Consider the following 11,784-nt stretch of genomic DNA (forward strand, 5'->3'; position numbering starts at 1 on the left):
ATACTACGCATGCTTTCTCTGTTTCCAGGAAAAAAATAAACACGAGGTGTGTACCTTGCCTGGAACACCTCATTTTGACGTGCCTTTCAATTCTTTGCAACTGCCTCATTGACACCTTAAAGTTTAAAGTTTATTTAACATAATGAACGTATACAATTGCAAAGTACACACTTTTATGACCCAACAAATTTGTTAGAGGGTCCCTACCGATTGTTATTAGGAAAAAAACACTTCTATGGCAGCTGTTTTTTTATACTGCATCTGACAGAGCAATAATTAAAAAGTTAGATAATTACTTCGAATAAATAATTGGATGTCACAGACTAGAAAATTACTGGCGGTTTCTTAACAAGACTCTAGACGTGCAATTGGCCTCATTCCCGTAGAATAACAGTGCTTTCTTGTTTTTTTAACTCGGTGCATAACTCATACTGCATGTGCCCGCAGTCTTGCCGACCTTTTTTTTAATAGCTTGAAAACAATGGCATACTCAGAATTTGCACTGAACATTCTACATTGAATTGACTAGCACAAAACACCAACAGTGAAGATGAGATCACAAAGTACAAGTAATGAAACTAATTGCAAGCATTTATTTTGTAATAAAAAATCTTTTAGTAGTCTTATTACAAAATGTTACTCAGCATGCAGTAAACTGTGGTTCCTTTTGTTTACAAAAGGAGCCCTAATTTTTGGTCCACTCATGTTGTTGAGCAGACCAGCTGACAACTATACCTCACAGAAGTAGTAAACCAAATTCTTGTTACCAAGGCTGTGAACAAGTGCGGGACACAAAACAAGACAGATGCCGCACCTTCATATTTAAACACTGCAGCTCAACACAAGCATACCACAGAGAGGAACAGACACAGACAAGTGCTATACTCATTCATATAAAGGTGAAACCAACCACCATTCTGATACTGAGCAGATGATGGATTCAATTCCCAGCCATGGCTGCCACACTATATGGTTGAGGCCTAATGACAACACACTCATGCATCTAAGACCTGGGTGTACATTAAAAAATGCAGGCAGTCTAAACTAACTCACAGCCCCTGTACCTAAAGCAAGCAAAAGTAGACCACTAAGTGAAACAGTCACCACAACATGAAAAGGATCATGTGGAACTGCCATATACTAATTTCGTGGTCTTTCTATAAAACTGTTGTCACTGCTAGATAACAAGAGAAAAATAAATGCACAGATAGTCTATTAGTGAAAGAAGACTCCATTATTTTGCCTGTTAACATAATTCAACATTGGAACAATATGTACATATTGTGAAAGAGATAACATACTATAAATTGACGCAGTCAGACACTCAATTGGTCTAACTGGGTCATCTGCTAAAACACAATTCAAGTGCATATGATCAACTTGGCTTTGGGAGATCACATTTAAAATCAATAGTGAGCAACTGTGTTTACAGGCCTAAAACAATTGGATTCAATATACTTTTTACTGAGACGTAAAACCAGTACACATGCTTTCCCTTTTTTTTTCCTCTTTAATACCTGATATCGCCAGAGCCCCACTTATTTCACATTAGCATATTTACAAGAGTGGCATAGGTACACGTAACTATGGGAGAATGAAATGCCACACACCGTAAGCATACAAGTGATCAACGGTTTCAAAATGAATGTTCAAATAACATGATTTCTGAAGTAGTTAGCTTGAACATAACGGTTCACCTGGGAAACAATGGAAGCCTTTTCTCAATAAAGAAGGGGTTGTTTGTGTCAGTCACATGCCCATGACCTTATGCAGCTAAAAATTTGATGCCACAGTGGAAACATGAAGCTGGTGTCAACTGTCTCTGGTGGCAACTTTTGAATTACCCAACTTCTACATCATGGCCACTTCTGCTTAGCAGTGGCTTTCATAAAAGTTTTCATATTGCCTATAGTGCTGCACATGTTCATATTTTGTAATGCTAGCTGCAGAAATCCAATACTGCTACAATTCATTCGCAGGTTTTGCATGAAGTGCTACGCATCTACAGCAATAAAACATTCACACTGTCTGTTGACACACCTTATACGTGACTGTGGCACCCATCGCAAACAACTTGCCGAAGTGTAGACTGAACATGAGTAGAAGAGAGAAATTTATGTAACTGCTCACCTGGAATGTGCCCAAAATGTTACAAAGAAACACCTTGCTTCTTCAAATATGGCACTGCAATGTGTTAGGAGTAAGAGCAATGCCATATGCTACCAAAACCGTTTATAGATGTGATCATTAATTGCTCTGCTACAAATAACAGGTATTGCAGTGTTTAACAAAACCCACAAAAGGTTCTAGAACATGGTGCCAAGGTCAGGAAAAGTCATATACTAGTCACAATGCATGAGTAGTAAAGGAATCTCATCAACCCTACCACCCATGATAAGCTGTTATATTTCTGGCACTTCTCACAATCAGCACCAGCTTGTTACAAGGCATCCGTTAAAATTATCTGCCTGATATGTACTAAATTTTTCCTGAAAGCCATTGCGCCATTTAAAAATTTTTTTTTTTTAATATCACAATTCAATGTTGCTTTAAAATTATTGCTCTTTGCCTAAACTTGAACATATCTACAAATAACTTTTTCCAGTCATAAATAACAATTACAAATAGGTTTTGTTCGAAAATACTATTGGGCTTAGTTGCATATTGATGCACCTTAGGACATAAAACTACACTCAAGAAATTTTCGGATGGTTTACATTATGTTAATCAGAAAATAATAAGAAATTAGAATTATGCATCCATCTTAAGTTGTCTGAAGTTCCTCATACCTTCTTGTGACATCTCGGTTTCTGAGGCTTTCCACTATTCCTTCCTTGTCTTAGCTTTACATATTCAGGCACATATTTGCCTCTCTAAACTCTTTTCACAAAAAGCTCAATGACCAACATATGCTCACCACTGGACTATGGGGGCACTTATTGGGAAAACAGAAAAAAGTTGAGACACAAGGCACACACACGTGCAACCACAGTCTGGAATCAGCAATTCTTTGTCTTTGTTGCCATGGCCTCAACAGATCCATAGCACAAAGTCAGCACCTTGGCCTATATCCTCACTGACCTTTCTTCAAGTAAGCAAAAAAAGCCACACTTACTATAGTCGCACTTCCACCCACAGGAATACAGCTGCCAAATGCCAGAAAAAAATATACTTCGCCATGGAGTAGATCATGCAGCACAAACTGTACGGTGCCATAGCATTAAACTTGGGACCATAAACTTCAGTGGCCCCACACACAAAATGTGAAAATAAGCACAAGTTTGCAGAATATGAAGAGCTTCATACTCATCTAGCAAAGTTATCATGATGACACCTCTAGGGATACACAGCAGGAAATATGAAGCAAATAGACAATTTTAAATTATGGGTCTGATGTCCTGAAACTGGCAGAGTTGGTTATGAGGGACACCACACCGGAGGGCTCCAGTTTAAGAGGACAGACAGACAGACAGACAGACAAAGAACTTTTATTTTGATCCTGAGAAGACGATGAGTGCCCCCATTAGGGCGCAGCGTCTGTGGGCCGCACCCACGACGGAGCCGGGAGGTTGAGGCTCTCGGCGATATTGCGGGCTCTCTGGACAGCCCTGAGTTGCTCTTCCTTGGAGGAGCTTGTGACGAGCCGGAGCCAGTCTTCCTCCAAAGAGGGAGACCCTGAGCCCCCGCGCAAGTCGAGGCACTGCCAGAGCATGTGCTTAAGAGTGCATCTGGGATGTCCACAGCACGGACAGGCCGGGTTGATGCCGCCTAGGAATTTTGAGCAAATAAATAGAGACGGATATGTCACCGTCTGCAGCATTCGCAGGGTGATTGCCTGTGGTCTGTTTAGGTGTGGGTGTGGAAGTGGAAATTTCTGACGCCCTAGTTGATAGTGCTTGCAGACCTCATTAAAAGTAAGGAGAAGGTCCCTGTGCCATTGCCATCCCCCGGCCTACGATTGCCCACTTCCGGCGCGGCAGGTGAGATCTCGCGCCTCGAAGTGAGCAAGTTCGTTGGCGTTGGGGATGGCTTCATGAGCATCGCTGCCCATGTGACCGGGGAACCAGATTAAGTGCTTTTTGCCTGTCCAAGATGCTGCAGAGAGAACGTGAGTGGCTTCCTTGCATACCGAGCCTTTCATGAATGCTCCAACGGCAGCTCGCGAGTCTGTGAAGATAGTGGAACGGTTCGTGATGGCCATGGCGGTGGCTACAGCCACCTGTTCGGCTTTGTTGGCGTTCATGTTTTGATGCGTAAGCGATGGTCAGCAGCTCCCCCACAGCGAGGTAGCCACCGAAACAAAATGATTTGAAGCTGCATATTGCGCAGCGTCGACGAAGGCGACGTTGTCCTCAATCTTAGCCGCCAGGCTAAGAAGGGCCCTGGCCCTCACTTTACGTCTGCCGTAATTGTGCTCAGGGTGCATATTTCTAGGTATCTGGGATGCCGAATTTTTCTCTGACTTTGATGATGAGTGCGCACTCCCTCTGTTTGGTGATGCTCGAACCTTGACCGATATGCACTAGTAGCTATCTGCCGGCTTCCGTGGAAGCCAGTCTTGCAACTTGTGCCATCTGTTGCACCTCAACTATCTCTTCAAAGGTGTTGTGAATGCCTAGCTCCAACAGCCTTTCGGTACTGGTGCTCTGTGGGAGACCCAGTGCCTTTTTTATGCTCTTGCGAATTATTGTTTCTGCTCTAGCCGCGTCTCTTCTGCTCCACTTGTGGGCCAGGGCTATGCAGTTAATGTGGCTGATTAGGAAGGCATGGAAGAGTCGCCTAAGATTATCCTCTGATAGCCCCACTTTTTTGTTGGCCACCCTCGTGATTAACTTTGTCATAGAATCGGCTTTGGTTGCGATGCGCTCTAGGGTGTAGTCATTACTGCTGTCCTTCTCCAGGAACATGCCCAGGATTCTGATTCTGTGTACTACCAGGATGACGGATCCGGTCTTGGTGGTGATAGAGATATCGGGAGGTGTCCCTTTCTTTGCACCGATTGTGGGTCGGTATAGTAGCAGTTCCGATTTCTTAGTCGACAGGCAGAGTCCTGCCTTCGCAAGAAAATCCTGAACGACTGTGATCGTTGTTTGTAATTTCTCTTCGATGTGCCCTTCGCTACCTCCCTCGCACCAGACTGTGATGTCGTTGGTGTAGAAGGCGTGACCGACACCCTCAACCTCGGCCAGTTTTTGGGAGAGAGCTCTCATGGATAAGTTGAATAAAAAATTTTAAGAAGTTGAATAAAGTTTAAGAGGAAGCTTTAGCTAGGGGGCTCTTATACAAATCTATATAGATACACAGGAAAGGAGAAATAGTTTTTCTCAGTGACTACCACAGCAAATTTCATTACATTTATGCATTTAAAAGAAATAGTTAAAATCTGGTGAGTGTTGGAATCTGAAATTTATTTAGACCATCAATTTTTTAAATAAAAATTTTCAAAAATCCCAAACTTTTGGAAAACAGAACTATCAAGTTTATAACTCTATAACTCAGCAATGAAAACTTATATCGCAATTCTGTAAACATCTAATAGCACATATAAAGCAGACAACTTTGTTGTATTATACATGGCTCTCAAATGCACCACTAATATGTTAGTAGCACTTTTGCAAAACCTTCATAAACATCGTAAGAAATTAATGCAAGACAAATTAATTTATCAAATTTGTCTGCTTTGGATGTTCTGACGGATGAAATTTACAGAATGGCGATATCTATTTTTGATGAAGAGGGACAACTGTGTAAACATCGGGCTTCCATTTTTTTAACACACAGTTATATAAAATTCTTGTAAAAAATTGGTCATAAATCAAACTTCTGCTTCCAACAGTCACTAGAATTTAACCTTTTCTCTCAAATGCCGCTAATTTCATTAAAATTGGCCCAGGGGTTATCTCAGAAAAGCATTTCTGGATTTTACATGCATTTGAATAGGTGGTGCCAGAGTTCGGACCAAACTAAAGCTTCCTCTTAATTTTAACCATTTGGGGCTCTCTAATGTGCCCCTAAATTTAAGTATAAGAGCATTTTTGCATTTTGCCCCCATCAAAATCCAGCTGCTGCAGCTGGGAATCAGAACCATGACCTTATGCTCAGAAGGACTATACCCTAGCCGCTGAGCCCCCATGGCAGTTCAAAGAAACAATGAAGTGAGAGAAAGCATAGGGGAAATTAACTGGCCAGTTGATAAGTTCCCGTACTACACATCAACTGCGTTTGAAAGAATGTTCATCCGCCACCATGGCCATAGGTGGTGATGACTAACACCCGCAGGTCTAACCTTGTGCACGTACCCAAGAAAGTTGAATTGAGGATGGCCACCACAGTACCTTAATGGCAAAGCACCACACATGTAATGCGGAAGTAGATTCAGCTCCCACCAGCAGCAAGTTGTCCTTTTTGTCTACTTTCATTTCTCTTTTACTTATTATTTCTAGATTTCAATTAAAGGTAAGATCTAGTCTAATATATTGTAACCTTTTTCGATGCTAATGACTTTTCATGCTTTTCCCGTGGATGAGTGGTCGCGTTCGGTGCTCCGCTTGGGGCGGAGCACCACTTTGACCACTCATAAATGGCAATAAGCATGAAAAGCATCGAAAAAGACATTGCTACAGAATAGCAGCCCTAATTTCTGTTACGCCTCCTCCAGCTTCATTGTGTTTGCTTCATACACGTGTAAGAAACAAGAAATCAGGCGCCTTGGTCCCCTTATTCTTCTCACTCACAGCAGGAAATAGTTGTACGCATCTACTTCCACTGAGGCACATATAGCAAGCCAAATACGCATTTTTTTTTCCTATCTACTGTGCAAAAACACACACTCAACAAGTTTGCCTAAGTACCAACGCAGATCATAATGAACAACCCTGCACACTGATTCACAACCAATTTTAATTAATCCTCAACAGCCTCAAACCTGCATCCGTTACCTTTGACAGCAAAACACCCAAGCCAGGGTGCACCTTTACGACATTAGGTGTTCTCTTCTACCTGTATACTAAATGTGGACATTTAGTAGTGTGGCATAAAATTCTCCTCATTAACGATGACAGTTGTTCACCGTACATCAAGCTGTAAGCCTCCATAATGCAAAATATCCCACCAGAGGTTACTGTGGCTACTGTGTCACGACGTAATGACCCAGAAGGTGGTCACGTGGGAGCGGGACATTGTGACATTTTGACACTTGCTCTGGTTCGCTTGGGCGTATGTTGTGCTGTGTAACAAATTGGTTCGTGTCTTATTTAACAGGCCGATTTGTTGCATCACTTCCAGAAATGAACAAAGCCAGCTGCAACTTAACACACACAACAAACACACTTTATAAAACAGAAATAAAAACAGTGGCAAACACCATTATGGCATTGAGTCTACAAAATCCCAACATATTGACAAGAAGGAAATCTCAGCATGGAAGTGCAACCAGAGGACATGCAAGAAATCGCACAAGGTCAAAACATAAACTTGTGGCTTCACGCAGCCCTGGCAAATGTACAGAGTTAACTAAAGAGTCCGAGTTTATCTCATCAAAACTGTGGAAAGAAAAAGTTCACCGGTTGTTTCTTTATCCTGATTAGAAGCCCGGACAGCGTGGGCAGCACAGCAACGCTCGCAGACGCTCGAGAACGGCCACGCCTTACAGCTGTCCAAACACCGCCCCGTCTCCGCAACACCAGGAGAGTCGCCACAGGTCGTCAAAAAACCACAATGCATCTGGGTGGAGGTCTCTGCGAGCCCGGGTCCAGGAGCCCGTCAAGCTCGCGCCTCCGCACCCCAGCAGCCTTCCTTGAACGATCCCTGCTTACGTCTTGCCCGGTAGACCCGAGGCCATCAGGGAAGCTTCAATGCGGCTGGGTGAAGGCCTTCTATGCTGGGATCCTTGTGGCCCCACAAGTGTAAACCTCCGCACCACAGGCCGTCTTCCGCCAAGTCCCATCTGCCTAAGTGTCTCTTCCGTTCTGCTCCCTCTTCTCCCTCTTTTTCTTTCTAGTCACCCGTGGACTTCTGTTACAGGATATTTATTTTGTATTTTTCTTTTTTCTTGCAACGCTCGGTACGCTCATGCCACAGCCGCATGGCACGTCGTCTCCATTGTCTTCATCGCGTACAAAGCTCACGCAGCGTCGTGAACTCACAAATCCTTGATGATGTGTACATGGCAACTTAGCGCACATCATGACATGCTGCTACATTGGCACTCTGAGTAGCAGCATAGGAGGTCACCAAGTGAGCCGGAACAAGTGTCAATATGTCGTAATGAACTGCTCCCACGTGAGCACCTTCTGCGTCGTGACGTCCCAACACAGTAACCTCCTGGACAACAAAACTGACTCTGGCTGTAGAAAAGCTGTTACACTCAATTATTTAGGGCACTCTGGGGCTTGCCAGCATTCTATCTATGGGTTTGAGGTCCCTGACCTTCATTTAAAGCAAAAAATGAATAGTCTAAAATATTATCTCGCTACTCCTTTAACAGCAGCTTTAACATTCCCTTATTGTAACGCCACAAAATGAAATTAGCCATATCAAATACACCTGTTTCTAAAAGCATTCCTAAAACAAGCATTCCCTAACAGTTCTCATACCTATGCTAATCTCAGAAGAACCATACAACCCTAGGTGCACTTTAGTATCAAAAGAAGACAGAATGCTACTAAGGTTTATGGGCCCTAAGTACACATGCAAAGTGGGCTTTCAACTTTTACTGAAACACACCGAGTTTTGAGGTATAGGTTACTTAACAGCAAGTACATGCTTCAGCAAAAAAACATTATCAGAGAGCATTATTCATTTTTTAAGTGCAAATGTTGAGGGCAACAAAACAGTAAGCAGCACAAAGAAAGTTCAGGACACAGCTGCTCATGTGTCACAGATGGTCCCACACATCACATTCAGCTGATCTTCTGGCGAACTAGCCCTCGCACTGTGTGGGTTGCTTTGGTCTCCACATTTGCCTGGTGCATCAGCAGCAGGCCAAAGAGAATCATCACAGTGCCAAGCCACCAGAGGAGTGTGAGCTGTTCACCAAACAAGGTCTGGCCAAAAATAGCCTGCAACACAGTTCTCAATCATTTTTACTTCCATAACCCCAAAGTCTTGAAAGTTAGCAGTAGCTGTGGAGGTATTCAACAACCAACATAAAAAATGTAAGTAAAACATGCTTTCCCACTGCAGTTGTCAGTGGTGCTGCTGTGCATAAAAGCATATAAATTCAATATGTTTGGATCCTTTCAGACGGAAATACCAGCAAGTAGGTACTTCTCATTTATTTACACCACTTGCCACCAATCAAGTGCAGGCACCTATCAAAGAGCGAACCTGCAAGGAGTGACTGAAAAATTTGTTTTTAGCTTCAGTGGTACCCCAAACAAGGAACAAATATTTCAAAGCTTCTGCTTAACTCCCCTCTATGGTAAAACACCTGCTCCAGTGGAGCTGAAATGCACTTATCCTGCAAGAAAAGGCTCCTCAGGTTGCACGCCTTCCAAAATATCGCCAACATTGATGACGTCGCTTTGTCTGAAAACACTGTCAACAGGTGAAGCACATAGGTCAAGGCTGGAACACACAGGAACACACAGTTGTGGATAGTTACCATGACACTGCTGAGGTCTGGGCTAGAGCATTACCCTCTTGGCGACTTTCTTAATGAGCATTTGTGTCCTCTCCACCCAGACCTTTGCTATGAGGCCTTATCAAGGTTAAATTATTCTTTTTTGATGATATGACACCTTTCGTAACAATCAAGCAGCACATGACTTGGCTAGGTCCTTGAAAAACGATATGTCACCTTCCAGACTGAAGGGTCAGGTCTCATATTTTTCTAAGGTAAGAGATGTCGCTTTAATTTCTCTGTTAATTCATACTGGTAGCAGTGGATCAAGCCCTTATTCACAGTAACAAACCAAATAAGAAAATTGTCTACATCGCTGTGAAACAATTCTAAATTGTTTAATTACACTGTGTTCCAGGTATGCCTCAGCTCAGGGGTGAGAACAATGGGGACGTATCAAGCAAACTTTGTAAAGACAAGCTTGTTGCCTATGAGATGATTTGCTACCTTTGGTAAGATGCCCAAACTTTCTGCTCCACAAATTGACAATTGGCAATATTGCATGATCACATGTAGGGTAAGGTGAACATATGCGCATATGAAACAACAGAAGTATGGAAAACAAACTTCAATAGCACATCTCTAGCTGCTTTGTTATGCAATAAAATGCATGTGCATGTATTGCAAATATAAGTATGCAGATAGTGCTTCATAGCAACATGACAGTCTTATGGCCTAAATGAGGTAGGTGTAAAAAAGTCAAGCAGAAATAGTGGTGCTTAGCAATTGCTATTTGTAAGAAATATCTACAAACAACACATGTGAGAACCTAATAATACAGCGCACACAGAACAGTCCCAGGCAATTATTTTCATGTGAGATTCGCTACATTTTTGTCCAAAATATTTAGGCCCAATATCATGCCACTATCTACTCAACATTTTTTACTCTAATAACTGCATTTTTGATGTCCACTGTGTACTTACTGAAACAAATACTGCCCCTATGTACTTACTTTTCTGATTTGCTTTTATTTTGCTATTGATTTGCTATTTTTCATGTTTTTTTCTAAAACTGTATCCAATTATCAATGCATTGTAATTGCAGTGTTTGGGCATGTATTGCATAACTTTTTCCTTATTCGTTTGTGATGCTACCCTTCCTTCTCCTCCCCCCATTGTTTATTACTGTTGTCATTAGTCGAATAAGCATCAAGCCCTCTTGCATGATCAATGCTCTGTACTTCAGTGAACTCTTCAGTGAACTAGCTAATAAATATTTACAATATAACAACCCAGTCACGCAGGGCACGTCCATTGCGGTCGAAACTGCTTGGGATCGAATTTCTCGATCGCGATGGGCTCCTTTGCGCAAGCTGAGGAAGGGAGTCAATCGCAATCGAGAAATTTAATTCCGATAAGCCTTGATCGCGGTCAAAATATCGCATGAAAAACAAAACTTACGGTAAAGAAAAAGTTCGATGCCGTGTTGGTCGCTGCAGCCTCCAAGGTCGTAGTGCAAAGACGTAATGCCTTTGTAAATATTGTCCACATGACAGCATTGCAGGCGATCATTAGGAAGAAAAATACAACTCGTATAACCGTGATGAGCTGCAAAGTAGAGTATAAAAACGCCTGTTTCAATACTTTCACTTTATTACTCATGGAAAAAAAACAAAACTCACATTTCCGCAGACGTAATGCGCTGACGGGCCAGACACCCAATGCGAGAAGACAACTTGGCAAACACTTGCAGTTTCCCCGCTAGCCATCGAAAACTTCCCGCACAGGGAAGCAAGGGCAGCAAGGAAGCCAGACAGGAGCGAGAGAGTCATTCCCCTCATTTTTCGCGAGTATTGAGCTCACACGATACGACGAACGGCATGTCACTTGCCACAGCTTTCCACCAACCACAACGGAATCAGCAAAATACAATTAAATGATTAAATCAAGCCAAGTCGGTTCCTCCACTCCTGTTAGGATATTCTGGTATACTCTACTCCTGTTCCTCCACTAACAGTTTCAAATGGTTTCAACTGTTCAGTGGTTTCAACATCTATGGTTTCAATGCCTCCACTCCAGTGTACTAGAATAGACAGTGGAACGACCGCGCTCCTTGGGCGACGGCGAAAGTAGCGGCGGCGCTGTGATCGGCGACTGTGACTGTGATCGGCACGGGGAGGCGCGCGTCGAAGCCTACGCGGCATGTGGACTCTAAAGGCT

General features: G+C 42.7%; 1 long non-coding RNA gene across 1 annotated transcript; it reads right to left on the reverse strand.

Annotated features, from left to right (window-relative positions):
- Positions 1-573: 573 nt before the first annotated feature.
- LOC126527593 (uncharacterized) lies at positions 574-11,336 on the reverse strand. Its single transcript, XR_008611512.2, has 3 exons — positions 11,247-11,336; positions 11,026-11,196; positions 574-3,768 (listed from the first exon to the last, which is right to left on the reverse strand). It is a non-coding gene; the product is annotated as an uncharacterized lncRNA (long non-coding RNA).
- Between the last annotated feature and the right edge of the window lie 448 nt (positions 11,337-11,784).

This window comes from Dermacentor andersoni, chromosome 1 (assembly GCF_023375885.2).
Source record: "Dermacentor andersoni chromosome 1, qqDerAnde1_hic_scaffold, whole genome shotgun sequence".
Classification (NCBI taxonomy): domain Eukaryota; kingdom Metazoa; phylum Arthropoda; class Arachnida; order Ixodida; family Ixodidae; genus Dermacentor; species Dermacentor andersoni.